Genomic DNA, 15,133 nt, shown 5'->3' with positions numbered 1-15,133 from the left:
ACACTTACCAGCATACATCCCTGGCTTTAGAGCTGGAAGGGACCGTAGAAGCTATCTGGTCCAAGCCCTCTCATTTTACAGATAAGGAAACTGAGGTCCAGGGAGGTTCTGATTATTTGACTCCCAGCGAAAACCAAAAAAGTCCTTTAGGGTAGGAAATAATTGTGTTTTTATATTTGTATCCCCAGTGTCCAGTACATTAAGTGCTCAATGTTTGTTGAATTAACAAGGTTACAAAGGTAACCTTCTTGTATTAATTTCGTTACCCACGTGTTTATCTATAAAATGGGGAAAATACTTCCACTGTGCTAGCTTCCCAGAGGTTTTCTGAGGATCAGATAACAGAATAAACATGAAAGTCCTTTGAAAAAAGTCCCATAGGATATACAGTGTAGGGAGTGGTTTGTTTCCTTAGACTAGGGTGTTAGATTTTCCATTTGTCCAGCTCTTCCCAAAGACCAAGAGGATCATTGCAGCGACAAGCACTGTTGGGAGGAGTGGGATCAGATGGTTGGGAGGGGATCAAATAGGAAGTGGAAAAATAAACAATTTTACAGAGGAGCCAGGCAGGTGAGAGAAATATCTGGAACCTGATAATAGCCTTCCTAGGGACCTCCAAGAACCCCAAGGGCAAGTACCTAGGCATTTATTGCTTTAAGGTTTGCAAAATATTTTTCATTTTATATCCACACAGTCACATTGTGAGGGAGGTGCTATTGTTATCATTCCCATTTTATAGATGAGGAAACTAAGATGGAGAGAGGTTAAGTGATTTGCTCAGGATCACACAGCTAGTAAGTGTCTATGGTAGGATTTGAACTTTGGTCTTCCAGACTGTAAGTCTACCATGCTACCCACTATGCCACCTAGCTGTCTTGTGACTTCCTGCCACACTGCTAACACCCTTTGCATAGCTCTGACCTTCTGCCGATCAAATTCTTGCTTCTCACTCTTCAGCAAGCCAGAAGCTCCCCTTTGGGGAAATCTCAGAGACCTGCTGCAGAAACTGGATAATATCCTAGAGTCCCAAGCAAAGGTTTTTTGAACTACACCTGCAAACTGTATATTTTGGAGGGATACACTCTTGGAGCAACTTAAAACCCCCCCCCCCCCACAACTTTCTGGCCTTTTCTCTTTCCTGCCCTGGGTTGAACCTGGGATCTGCAAGCAGGCCCATGTAATTCCTGGCCTATCCCAGTGACAGGCTCACCAGGGCTGGGTGATGGACGATGTGTGTCTGCAAAACTGCTCAGCCTCTGGTGGTGGTGGTGGAGACCTCTTCCTTCCTGCTATCCAGCTGCTGCTCATCAGCCCAAGCCCCCCAGGGACAAGAGGGAGGCCTTGCGAGGAAGGACACCTGGTATGGGATTAGCTAGGGAGGGGAAGAGCTCCAGTCTGTAGAGCAAGGTGGTCTTTCCTATTCCCCTCTCCAAAGCCTCCTTCCTGCTTCTTGAAAATGAAAACAGATGCTGTTTAGAGGAACTACCTGGGACCATAATATCTTCTTCTATCTATGGGAAGAGCCTCACAATGGACGACCTTTCTTATGTGAGGGTGATATTCCTGACCCACCATCAAAAGGCTCTCTGGTCTAGTCCCCTAGTGTAACCAAGAGTACTCATTTCCAAGAATACCTCTCAGGGGTCTCTATAATCTAACAAAATAAGCCAGGATTAGGGTTCAGTGACTGACTGGGCTCTGTGTGTTGCTGGAGTTAGGGTTCGGTCTGTAGCCACAGAATACAGTTGCTCTCTGTGTGAAGCTAACAGGTTCCTTCAAGGATAGGAACTGTAGGACAGGAGTCTTTTTGCTTCTGGTATCTCCTGCAAAGGGTATTTCTTAATCCAAGAAAAAACTGAACTCAGTAGGCCCTTATCTGCCATGCCTGTCTTATAAGAGTTAACTGGGGGCAGCTAAGTGGCACAGTGGATAGAGCACTGGCCCGGGATTCAGGAGGACCTGAGTTCAAATCCAGCCTCAGACACAAAGCACTTACTAGCTGTGTGACCCTGGGCAAGTCACTTAACCACACTGCCTAACCAAAAAAAAAAAAAGAGTTAACTGGATCACAGATTTAGAACTGGAAGGAGCTTTTGAGGTCATCTATCATAATCCCCTCATTTTATAGATGAGGGGACACTGATGAGACAGGTTAAGTAACTTGACAAAGGTTACACAGGCAGAGCAAAGATCCAAAGGTAGGTCCTTCGATTACAAATCTAGCGTTCTTTCCACCACACCAGACCACCTGCCTACAACTAGGGTCTAGTCCTCAGTTGTGCTGGTAAATGTTTAACAACTGTTCCTCCAAATACAAAAAGTACACAGGTACACATTCAAGTTTAAGCTTCATTATTACCATTTTTTCCACGATTCTCTTAAGTCTGTACTATCATCAAAATAACAAATCACTACCTGATTTATAGCATTTGCTGACTTCCTAGGTATAAACACTTACACGGAAAATTTAACAATTGCCTAAGTCCCTACAAGCAGGCTCCAGCACAGCACTGGTCTAGTCCCTGGGGCAGTAGCTCTTATCCTGGAAGTCAGTCACAAGGACAGGGAAAAGTTTGCTCAGCCCTGGACATTCCTACAGAAACGAATGTGGTGAAAGTCTTCCAGGTCAATTCAACAAACATTCACTGAGGGCCTACTATGAGCATGGCATGGTGCTAATCTCTTAGGGTACAAAAGCAAAAACCAAAATATCCTTGCCCTCTGGAGGCTTCCCCTGTACTGGCAGATTCCATGTGCATACACAGAGAAATGTGCCAAGTTGAGGAACGCAAAGAAATGTCAGGAGTGTGAGCTCTAACAACTGGGGTGGGGTTGGGGAATCTGGAAAGGCCTGGTATGGTTGATACAAGAATTGTGTTTTCAAAATAGAAGGAGTTTTTGGGGGCAGCTAGGTGGTGCAGTGGATACACCACCTCTGTGGTTTAACTACCTGTGTAATCTCAGTTTCTCTAGGCCTCAGTTTCCTTGTTTGTAACAAGTAGTTGGACTAGATGATTTCTAAGGTCCTTTCCAGTTCCAAATCTATAAACTAAATAGGACCATGGTGGTGTTTCCAGTGTGGCACTCCACAGGGTATACTTCTCCCTGCCTGTGCCTGCTGTGAAGTGAGCTTCCCAAAGCCTCAGAGGATACCGCAATAACACCTGCCATGCATGAAGTTGACCTCATGACTATACCTTGGGAAACTCAACCCTTGCTTACTTCCACCTCCTCTGATGTTACCCATATGCTGCTGAAAGGAACTGGAGGAATTTAAAAACAAAACAAAACCATACAGACTGAGTCCATTACAAGTGTCTGTAATCTGAGTCCTTACTGGAACAAGGCGATTCCTGTTATTCTCCCTAAATTATTCTCTATTCTGCACTCCAAAGTTTCTTCTCTTCTTTGGCTAAGCCTCCTATGGCACCTTTTCCCTCTCCCCAACTCCTTGGTAGAGGGTCTCATTTCTTGCTTCACGCCCCCCCCTCCCCCAGTTGAGACCATTTGCTAAGACTTCTCTTCTTCTATCACAATCCTCTTAACACCACGCATCACTATCTTCTTCACTTGGGCATGTTCTCTGGCTGTCCCCCATTCTTGGAATGCTCTCCCTCCTCCACTTTGACTACTGACCTCCTTGGCTTCCTTTAAGTCCTAACTAAAATCCCACTCTTTCCTAACTCCATTTAATTCCAGTATTTTCTCTCTGAAATATTTCCTATTTATCCTGTGAATAGTTTATTTTATATGTATTTGTTTGCATGTTGTCTTCCCCATTAGATTATAAGCTCCTTGAGGGCAGGGACTGTCTTTTGCCTCTTTTTGTCTCCCTAGCATTTAGCATAGTGCCTGGCATATAGTAGTTCCTTAATAAATGTTATTTAAATTTATTGAATTGATGAAAAGTTGGCCCTTCTTTCTAAGGCTAATCTTTCTATGTTGTTGTTGTTCAGTCATGTCTGACTCTATGTGATCCCATGGGCTTTTATACAAAAGGTTTTCTTAGCAAAAAGATACTGGAGTGGTTTGCCATTTCTTTCTTCATTGTGCCCCCACTTTATAGATGAAGAATTGAAACAAATAGGGGTTAAGCGACTTGCCCAGGGTCACACATTAAGTGTCTGAGGCTAGATGTGAACTCAGATCTTCCTGATTCCAAACCCAGTGCCCTATCCACTGTACCACCTACCTGCCGCAGATCCTTCTATATGCACCCTTAATTCCATTCCCCCACTTCTTCTCTAGTGCACTGTCCCCACTACCATTCTGTCCTCTCTTTAATCTTCAATTTCTCCCTATCCACTGACTCCTTCCTTGCTGCCTACAAATAGACTTATGTCTCCTCTATTCTTAGAAAACCCTTGTTAGATACTGCTTGTCCCAATAGCTAGCATCCTATGTCTCCCCTCCTCAGCTAAGCCGGAAAGGCCATTAGCACTAAGTGCCTCTCTACTTTCTCTCCTCTCACACTCTTCTAAACCCTCTGTGGTTGGGTTTCCAATCTCATTCACCTGAAATTGCCCTCTCCAAAGCCACCAAAACTCTCTTAATTAAGACACCTAATGGCCTTTTCTCAGTCCTCCTCCTTCTCGATGTCTCTAGCATTTGACACTGTTGATCATCTCCTCCTCCTGTGTCTCCTCTCGTCACTGTATTTTCTGGACACACCTAACCCTTGGTTCTCCTCCTTTACATGCCTCATCCCTACTTCTCAGCCTTTTTTGGGACAGATCTTCATCCATGATATATGCCACTCACTGTGGCTCTTCACTGGATCTCATTCTCTTTCCTCTTTACACTACTTCGTTTGGTGATCTCATCAATTACCTATCATCTCTAAGCTAATGATTCCCATATCTTTACATCCAGCCCTAGTCTCTCCCTTGATGTCCCATGTCACCAACTGCCTATTGAACATCTGAGCTGCATGTCCTCTAGGCATATCAAACTCAACTTGTCCAAAACTGAACCCATCTTTCCCCCCAAATCTACCCCTCTTCCAACCTACCTTATGACTGTTGAGGGCTGTCATTCTCTCCATCACCCAGATTCACAGTCTTGGTAGCGTTCCTTAAATCATCTCATCTATCTAATCAGGTGTCAAGTCTTGGCATTTCTACCTCTACCACATCTTTCCCATCTATCCCCCACTTACAGAGCCACCTTCATCTCCTCTCACCTGGATTATTACAATAGCCTTCTCATTGGTTTTCCCACCTTAGCCCCCCCCCTTCCAATCTGTCTTCCACTCAGCTGCCAAGCAATGTTCCTAAAGCATAGGTCTAACCCCCTACTGAATAAACTCCTGCAGCTCCCTACTACCTCCACGATCAAATGATACTCCTTACTTTGGCATTTAAAACTTTTCATAAGGTGGCCCCTTCCAATCTTCCCAGCATTCTCATGCATCAGTCCCTTCTGTGAACTCTATTGTCCAGCCTTACTGGGCCTACTTCTTGTTCCTCTCTTATGATGGATGGCTGATCTCCCAACTCTATGCATTTGCACTGACGGTCCCCCAGATCTGAAATCCTCTCTCTCCTGACCTCCTTGGATCCCTGGCTTTCTTCAAGGCTCAGCTCTGCCTCCCTTCCTCCTTTGCAGAGGTGGGTGTAGAACACTGCCTAGTCTGTCACACGGCTGACGTGTCAGTTAGTTTTGCTGAACTGTTTTTTTTTTTCGCCTCTTTTTTATTCTCTGGTACAAGCAATGGCTCTCCGGCAGGGGGAGGACAGATAGGGATATACTTGGAAATGAAGGGGAAAATAAACGACATCAATAAAAAAGATGTGATGATTAATAAATTAAACTCCTAAAATGCCATCTTTCATAAGAGGCCTTTCCCAGTAACCCCAGCTGCCTTCTCCTCTATGGTTACTTCTACTCTGTATGTGTTTTGTATGTACCTACTTACATGTGTGTGTTGTCTCTCTCATTAGAATGGAAGCCTTTTGATGACAGGGAATGCTTTTGGTTTTTCCAAATACATCTTTGGTATATCCCCAGGGCTGGCCATGTAGAAGGCACTTAATAAATGGTTCTTCTTAATTGACTGGATGGGTTGATAAGTGGGACACTTTCATTTGCTTATTTTTTACTCCTAATGTAAATATACACTGTTTAATTTTTTGAAGACGTTAGTTCTGACTCCCCTGCTACATGGTTAGGTTTGATAAAAGCAAGGGCCATGACATGTGCCTGTTTGACATATGTTTTACATGACAGCTGCCCTTGCCACAGGGCCTTGTACTCAGATCCAAATGTTTGTTGGTGAGGCAAGTGATGCAGAGATAGAAACAGTCAATTCTCTACTTATCTGAAGCCTGGGGCTTATCTGCAGCAAATCTTATGTTTAATTCCTTGTTGACATGTATGGCTTTGCTTATTTTTGTGTAGGTCTCCATGTTGGCCATGGTGATGTGCCCTCCTCGCTCTTCCACCACAGAACCATGTTGAAAAGAGGGGAAAATAGTCACACTTTCAGGGTAGGAATGAATGCTTGTTCCAGAGGCTCTGATGAAATCTAGCATCACCAAATTCCTTGATCCTTATGCTAAGACCCAGCTTGAGCTGAGATGCTCACTTAGAATTTGAGCAAATTTTAAAAAATTGCTGGGAAAACTAGAAGCAGTTTGGTAGAAACTAGGAGTAGACTAACATCTTACACCAAGATAAGGTCAAAATGGGTACATAATTTAGACATAGTGATACTATAAGCAAATTAGGGGAGCACAGAATATCTTACCTGTCAGATTTATGGAAGAATATAGGATAAAAAAGAATTTATGACCAAAGAAGGGATAGAGAGCATTACAGGATGCAAAATGGATAACTCTGATTACTTCAAATTAAAAAGGGTTTTGCGCAAGCAAATTCAATGAAGCCAAGATTAGATGGGAAGCAGGAAACTGGGAAAATTTTTTTATAGCAAATTTCTCTGATAAAGGTCTCATTTTTCAAATATATAGAGAACTGAGACAAATTTATAAAAATAAAAGCCATTCCCCAGTTGATAAATGGTCAAAGAATATGAATAGGCAGTTTTCAGAAGAAATCAAAGCTATCTATAGTCATATGAAAAAATGTTCTAAATCACTATAGATTAGAGAAACACAAATTAAAACAACACTGAAGTACCACCTCACACCTATCAGATTGGCTAATATGACAGAAAAGGAAAGTGACAAATGTTAGAGGGGATATGGAAAAACAGGGAGATTATAGCACTGTTGGTGGAGTTGTGAACTGATCCAACCATTCTGGAGAACAATTTGGAACTATTCCCAAAGGGCTATAAAACTGTGCGTACCCTTTGACCCAAAAATACCACTTCTAGGTTATACCCCAAAGAGATTAAAAAAAGGGAAAAAGACCTATTTGTACAAAAATATTTATGGCAGCTGTTTTTGTGGTAGCAAAGAATTGAAAATTGAAGGGATGCTCATCAATTGGAAATGGCTGCAAAAGTTGCAGTATATGATTGTGATTGCATACTACTGTGCTATAAGAAATGGTGAACAGGTTGCCTTCAGAAAAACCTAAGAAAACTTATATGAACTGATGCAGAACTCAGCACAACCAGGAGAGCATTGCACATAATTAATAGCAATATTGCATGAGGATCAACTGTGAGTGACTTAGTTATTCTCAACAATACAGTGATCCAGGATGATTCTGAAGGACTTATGATGAAAAATGCTATCCACCTTCAGAAAAAGAAATGATGGCATATGAATGCAGATTGAAGCATACTATTTTTACTTTCTTTATTCTTGTTTTTTTGGTTTGTTTTCTTTTGCAGCATGGCTAATATGGAAATGTTTTTGCATGACTACACATGTATAATCCACATCAAATTGCTTGCCTTTTCAAGGAGAGGGGAGAGGAGGGAGAGGAAGAGAGAATCTAGAACTCAAAATTTAAAAAAAAGAATGCTAAAATTTTTTTTGTTTCCAGAGCTACTTCAATGTTCTTTTAGAACAGTTTTTAACACAGCATGTGGATTTAGAAGAATCAATATGGGTGAGACAGTTCTGAAGTATTTAATAAGCAAACACTGTGGCCCCTTTTATTTTGGTACAAAGCTGTGAACTCCATGAAACTTTGTAAAAGAAGTAAAGCAAATATTGAGGGAAAAATAATACTTAAACTTTTTTTGTTTACATGTAATTGTGAAAAAAATAAAATAAAAATTAAATGAAAAAAAAAAAGAATCTTAGCAAATCTAAAACACCTTTTTAAATGCAGGGGCAGGCACCTGGGCTGGGAAGGAGGGAGCTGTTCATATGGGTGCCTTAAAAACTCTACTAATTTGTACTTGTTATGGGAGATTTTCAAAATAGTTCTCCTATGGGAAAGCTAACTTGGGTTTGTGTGTGAATCATAAAAAGGGAAGTCTCCTGTTCCCTTTCCCAGCAGCGATGCTAGGTGTTAATTACAACTTTGGTGTACTGGGTTCCACCAGGATTTCTGCCTCCTTAGGCTGGCCCTACGGTCACCGTCACTCAATGTGCCTGACCAGAAAAGGAATCTAGGTGGCACGGTGGAGACCGTGCTAGACGAAGTCAGGAACAACCGAATTTAAATCCTGCCACAGATGCTTCCTGGGCTGTGTGACCTTGGGTAAATCACTTAGTCCCCTTGACCTCAATTTCCTCATCCATAAAATGGTAAGGGGAAAGAAGTTGCACTCAATGTCCTTTAAGGTCTCTTTCGCCTCTAAATCTATGATCCTATGAAATAAGAAGGAGACAAAGTGGGAGTGTTATCACCAGAGTGGGGAGTCTGAAGTGGGACTGGGGTGGGAGGAGGTATGACTGTATTTCTTTGTGTGACTGCTGCACTTTAACCTTTATTCATGTCACTTGTCATCAGTATTATCTTCTCCCACTTCTATTCCCCACTTCCCCCATACTGATCTCTACCTAATAAAATTCAGCTTATTCTTCAAGGCTGGCTCAAAACTCTACCTCCTAAAATTAAAATGGTAGCTCTAGAAGGGACCATAGAAACCATTTAGCTCAACAGCACCCCCTGCTTGGGTCCAGCTGAGAAAGGAAACGATTTGCCCAAGAAAACACAGCCAGTTACTGGCAGAGACACGGCTAGAATACAGGTCTACTGTGCTGCTACACTTTCTGCTATTGCCACAGAAACAGAGTTAATCTCAATCTGCAAGTGACAGGAAGACCTTCCCTTATATTCAACTGGTGCCTCCAACTATGACCCAATCACTCTGCTTCCTTCTTCCATTTCTGGCCCACTCCCCTGAGAGGATGAGCTCCCGGGGCCAACCAGCTCCCAGACAAGAAGCTATCCTTCGACATCTCTGAGCTCCTGAGGTTCGGTTGGTAGGGTCTGGGGTACAGGGAAGCTCTAATCTAGCAATGACAAGCTGATAAGAAACCCTTCTCTTTGAAACTTCCACACCAAGGTCACTACTTTGAAGCTTCGTGGACAGGCCCCTGAGGAAATGGAAGGGCAGCTTAGCCAATGGTCTAGGAGGTCCGGATGGCTTCTTTGGGATAGGAAATTCGACTTCATGCTCTTATCTGTGAGAAGAGCTCTTTATTTCTGGCAAGTTTCGCCCACCCCTCTTCCAGACTTCCCTACTTCTGTCCAAGGCCCCATCATTCTTGCAGTTATTCAGATTTAAAACCTCAGCATCATCCCTGATTTCTCCCTCTCCCTCGCCCCACATGAAGCAATCAGTTGCCACATCCTGTCATTTCTGCCTCCACAGATTTCTTTATTTTATTCTGCCTGCTTCCCTCCTCTCATGCTAGTTCAGGGCCTTCTCACCTCTGTCCTGAAGTGTTGCACTAATCACTTTCGAACTTGTTTCCTGGTATGAAGACTCTCCCCTTTCCAAAGCTCCCTTTAGAGAGCAGCCAAAGGGATTTTCCAAAAGCGCCAGTCTGATCGTGCTACTTTCCCAATCAGTAAACTCCAGTTGCTTCCTATTTTCTCTAGAACCAAATGTAGATTTCTTTGTTCAGCCTTTAAAGCCCTTCACGACTCGTCTTTCTAGCCTTGTTGTAGATTGCACCCATTTGCACATTTTTCAGTCCAACCAAGTTGGCTTCCTTGCTGTTCCTCACATGTCACATTCCATTTCCTTCCCCACACCACTGCATCAGCTGTTGCCCATGCCTGAAATGCTTTCCCTCCTCACCTCTGCCTCTCAGAATCCCTCATTTTCTTTAAAACTCAGCATAAAAGCCATCTTCTGCACCGGTGGTATCAAACACAAATAGAAATAGGGGTCACTAAACTGTACATTAGGATCCCTGAGAGTCACAGATCAACTTAGAAAACTCCATATGAATATTAATGTGTTTTTATTTAATTTTGTTAATTATTGCCCAATTATATTTTAATCTGCTTTGAGCAGCACATAGGAGTGTTGTGGGCCTCAAGTGGCCTGTGTACTTGACACTTCTGCTCTACGCTAAGTGCCTGGAACACAGTAGGAGCTTAATAAATGCTGGTGGGTTGACTCAAGACTCTGATTCCATCTTGACCACCTCTTCCTGGTCCCTACAGAAGAAGGACTAATGACGCCAATAATGACACTTCCAGGAAAATTATCAGCTGATGCCGATTCCTGGAAAAGGTTCTATGTTTAGATCATCTCAGATGGTCTAATAAGATGATCAAAAAGCTTCTAGCTTTTCACAAATTGATTTTCAATCTCCCTCTCTGTGGCACCTCCATGCCTACCAAATATCTAATTATCCATAGGCTCACACACATTGACTGATGCAATCACAGTGCAGCAAGGCTTAATTATACAACCCAGCTTGTTATTAAAGAGCCTGGGACTAAAAAACAAAGAAAAAAATTCTCATCCCAGGCTTACCATTAACTTGGGGGGTGCAGGGGGAGGGGAGAGGAGGTGAACTTTGGACAAGACAAAATTTTCTTGCACCTCAGTTTCTCCATCTGTGAAAGGAAGGGGTTGGGCTAGCTGATGTCTAAAGGTCCTTTCCTTTCTCGTACATAGAAAATTCCATGTGTAAGAATTTTACACATGGGGCAGCTAGGTGGCACAGTAGATAGAGCACCAGGCTTGGAATCTGGAAGACTAATCTTTCTGAGTTCAAATCTAGCCTCAGATACTAGCTGTGTGACCCTGAGCAAGTCACTTGACCCTGTTTGCCTCAGTTTCCTCATTTGTCAAATGAACTAGAGAAGGAAATGGCAAACCACTCCAGTATTTTTGCCAAGAAAACCCCAAATGGGGTCATAAAGAGTCAGACATAACTTAACAATAACAACAATAACAGTTGTACATGAATTTGTGTAGATTTAGAATTAGTGGACCTGGGTTCAAATCCCAGCTCTGCTACTTGCTACTTTTGTGCCCCTGGGCAAACTACTTAACTTCTTTGAGACTCAGAGGGTGAGAGAGGTTGACTAAATAATATCTAGGGTTCATTCTAGCTCTAAATCTTGATCTTATGAAATCTACCCCCTAAAGCACGACATGAGATATATCATGGCCAGACTATGCTGAGGGATTTTGGGTGGAGAATAAGGATCTGATCCCTGTCAAGGACCCTGCGTTATAAAGGGAGCCAGCCATTCACAGATGGCTTTCCTTGGATCAGGCATTGGGAGGGCATCTCTTGATGCTCCAAAAAAATACACCAAAGCTGTGTGTTCCGTTTGGAGCAGCACACTCAGCTCTGCAGGAGTGGCTACAGAGCCCAGCAAAGTCTGGAGGTCAAAAGGTGTTAACAGGTTATGTGGTTATTCCCTCACCCCTCACCAACCCTGTGCTTTTTGGCTTCTTTCTTTTCATCATTCTGAGTTTTTTTTTTTTAATGGCAGTTTACAAAATTCAGTAGCCCTAGCTCCCTTATACAGATATCTTATGAATATCTTCTCCTGGGGACGCTTCTCCAGCTGGAATAGTGAATACCAGGGGGAAAGAGTAGAGCCTCCCTTAGGCAAAGGCCCCTTGTGACTACAGATACAAATGTGGGTAGAGACCCTGGCTAGCATTTAGAGATAGGAGAGATGGGAGAGCCAGGAGAGCCGTACTTCCCATGCTGCTTATAGGGTTACCGTGGAAGACAAGTACTTCCAGGTATGTACCTTGAATGGTCTGCTCACTGCCCCCCACATATGCACACTGACATACACAAATACATGACCCTTAAGAGCTTAATGCAGAATGCTCCAAGAGAATGCTCCTTCTGCTTCTTCTCTGTTATGTCTTCTCCTTTCCTTAAGAGGTGTGTGGCCTCCCTGTCCTCCCCCCCCCAAACACTGCTTCCTTTGCTCCCCATCCCACGTACTTCTCTTTTTCCTGGAGCATTCTCCTCCTGATCTAGGACCCCAAACCCAGATTTCCTGGCTGGTGAGACTCTTTATCCAAGGCATTTGGCTTGAGCAGGGTCCTGTGGGAGTCTCAGTTGCTTTTTAGAACGGAATGAAAAAGATGGGGCGAGTGGTTTGGATCTAATAATACAGCTACCACACTGTACCCTACCGTTATCACACTTCTCTTAGGAGAGCTGGGAATATGTTAATTAAGCCTTAACACCCCTTCCTCCCAGCCAGAGAAGTATTTTTAGACTCCTTTTCCAGGTGGGCCTTCTAAGCCTCTGACCCAGGCAGCCTTGCAAGGGAAGCTTCTCAGGCCCCCTTTAAGGTCCCTGACTGTTACAACAACTCTCCATTCTTCCCTATGGAGGGGTGAGAGTGTAAATAAGGGTAAGGAGGTCCTAAAGGGCAGCTTCAGCTACCCAGAGGTCTGTAGCCAATCCTGTGCTCCTGGTCTGTTAGGCCAATGGGAGGGGCCAAGGCAGCACTAAACCCAGCACTGTAGAATGTCTGGGAGCCTGGTGGCCCCTATTCACATGTGTACGGTGGTCCAGTTGGGAGTGACACATGTGGGCAATGAGTGGAAGTGCCTCCTTTTTGTTCCTTACCTGAGATTCTCCATCTTGTTTCTGTGAATGTGCCCTGACTGTCTTCCATGCCCGGCTTGAAGTCCTGAGTTCAAATCCTGGCTCAGACACTTACTAGCTGAGTGACCCTGAGCAAGTCACTCGATCATTGTCTGTCTTAGGTTCCTCATCTGTAAATGAATAATACTAATAGCACCTACATCCCAGAGTAGTGTGAACATAAAGTTCTTTGCAAACTTTAAAACACTACATATAAATGCTAGCTATTATATATTATGTATATACTTAAATATGTCCATGCTTTCTTTTCCATTAAAAAGTGGGCTCCTTGAAGGCAAGGATGTTTCCTCTTTGTCTTTGTATGCCCAGCACTTGGCACACTGCCTGCTAGGTGCTTAACAAATGCTTTTTTTGATTGAGGGACTGCCATAAGTATAGAATGGGTCTCTCATTTCAAAACATCCCTTATAATTGTAATCAATACCCTGACTGCCTTATCACCTGTATGTCTTAGAGGCAAAGAGGATATGGAGTCCAACCCCATCTCTGAACCACGAATCCCGTGTCCCAGTAGAGTAGGACACTGTAGCATTTAATAACGATTTCCTGAGCAAAGGTGGGCTCCAGAAATATGCTTATATCTCCAGAGCCTCCAGCCCTGGGGTGCTTCCACTCCAAACAGGTGGACTGTGGCACGGCCACATCATCTGCAGCTACAACTTAGCCTTTGCCTTCTCAAGAGGAGACTGAAAAATTCCCCCTTTCCTCCCCACTCTGCCTCAACCAGTTGCAGAAAGACAGACTGAGTGAACAGATTAAAATATTGCGGTAAATTTATCTAGGGAGTCCTGAAATTCCATTTGTTCCTCTTTTCTTTTAGGATCACCTAGTCCAGAGATTCTTAGCTTGGGGTACCCAAGCTGATTTCAGGGGATCTGTGATCTTGGATAGGAAAACAAATCACATCTTTATGTTAACATAACTGATTTCCTTTGTAATCTTACAGATTAAATTTTATTCATTTTAAAGCATTATTCTGATAATAGGCTTATAATAACATAACAATAGTTCATAGGTTTCACTAAATTGCCAAAGACCTCCATGACACAGAAATGGTTAAGAGCCTCTGAACTAGTTCAACATCCTAATTTTACACAGGGAAACCGAGGCCCAGAGAGATGCAGTGACTTGTCCAAAGTTATGCAAGAAATAAAGAGCAGAGGCAGCAAGTGAACCTGATCTTCCGACCCTAGACCCAAAGCACAACACCAAATTTCCCCGCCAAGAAACAAGCACCAACAGTATAATTTCGTCTTCAAGCAGGGTGGTACAAGAAATCCTGCGAACAGTATTGAGCACAGGTACCTTTGCCAGCTGCCTCCTACCTTCACAGTGTGCCTTGATCCATCGGGGCTGGAGGGAGTTTTCTTTCCCCAGGGGGAGCCTTGGGATCTCCTCAAAAATCTCTCCAGCTTGTTCTGTTCAAGGGGCTCAGGAAAGCCCTGGGTAGCAGCTGGCAGCTCCCCTCTAGCTAGACTAGGTGGTGCTATCACAGGGTCCTCCCCCGGTTCTAAGGCAGCAGCTCCAGGATGGAACTCAGGGGAGAAGATGGAGGAGGCTGAGTGTGAGTGATGGGGGTTGCTAGCTCAGCAGGTGCTAGTGCCGACGGGAAGGATGGGAAAAGCTTGCCTGGGAGTCCCTCTTAGCCTATTTGGAGCCCCCCCCTTGACAAGATGCCAGTTCTACATTCCACTCACCTCACCACCTTTCCCACCCTGACACCGGGCTAAGATGAGTCACAGCAACAGGAGCAGAGGCTTCCAACTGGGTAATTTTTTTTTTGGTTGCTTGGGCTCTGCCCCTATTTTGGGTTTGGTCTTTTTTTCCTCTTGATCCTTTGAGAGTTCCCCCTTCTGCCCTTCAGCATCTCTCCTCTTTGACCCAAAGTTTTCTTTCCCTCAACCATTCCATGAGCCAGAGGCAGCGACAGGTGTCTATTCCCTTCAGGAGATCTCAGGGTACTCCAAAGAGCATCAGTCCATAGATATCTGGGGACCCCTTGCCCCTGACGTACCCCTTTCCCAGAGAGTTACATTGAGGGAGTACTCACAAGGGATGAAGTTTGCGAGTCCACTTCACAAGTTGGAAGAAAACCTGGAGCTGTTCAGACACTACTTTCTCCCCAAACCCACTCTCTTCTCCCAAGACGG

General features: G+C 43.8%; 1 protein-coding gene across 3 annotated transcripts in view; it reads right to left on the bottom strand.

Annotated features, from left to right (window-relative positions):
- The window catches only part of GPSM1 (G protein signaling modulator 1), a 171,582-nt gene that overhangs the window by 27,447 nt on the left and 129,002 nt on the right, over window positions 1-15,133 (bottom strand). The window contains exon 1 of one of the 3 annotated variants that reach the window (XM_020981885.2): window positions 14,309-14,509. The exons of the other annotated variants lie outside the window; for them this stretch is intronic. The gene's annotated coding sequence lies outside the window, so the exon portion shown is untranslated. Of the gene's footprint in view, window positions 1-14,308; window positions 14,510-15,133 lie in introns of those variants that run through there. 3 annotated transcript variants of the gene reach the window in all.

This window comes from Phascolarctos cinereus, unplaced genomic scaffold (genome assembly GCF_003287225.1).
Source record: "Phascolarctos cinereus isolate Bilbo 61053 unplaced genomic scaffold, phaCin_HiC Scaffold_2;HRSCAF=192, whole genome shotgun sequence".
NCBI lineage: Eukaryota > Metazoa > Chordata > Mammalia > Diprotodontia > Phascolarctidae > Phascolarctos > Phascolarctos cinereus.
The sequence above is the reverse complement of the archived record's forward strand: the minus strand, read 5'-3'. Positions and strand labels throughout refer to the sequence as shown.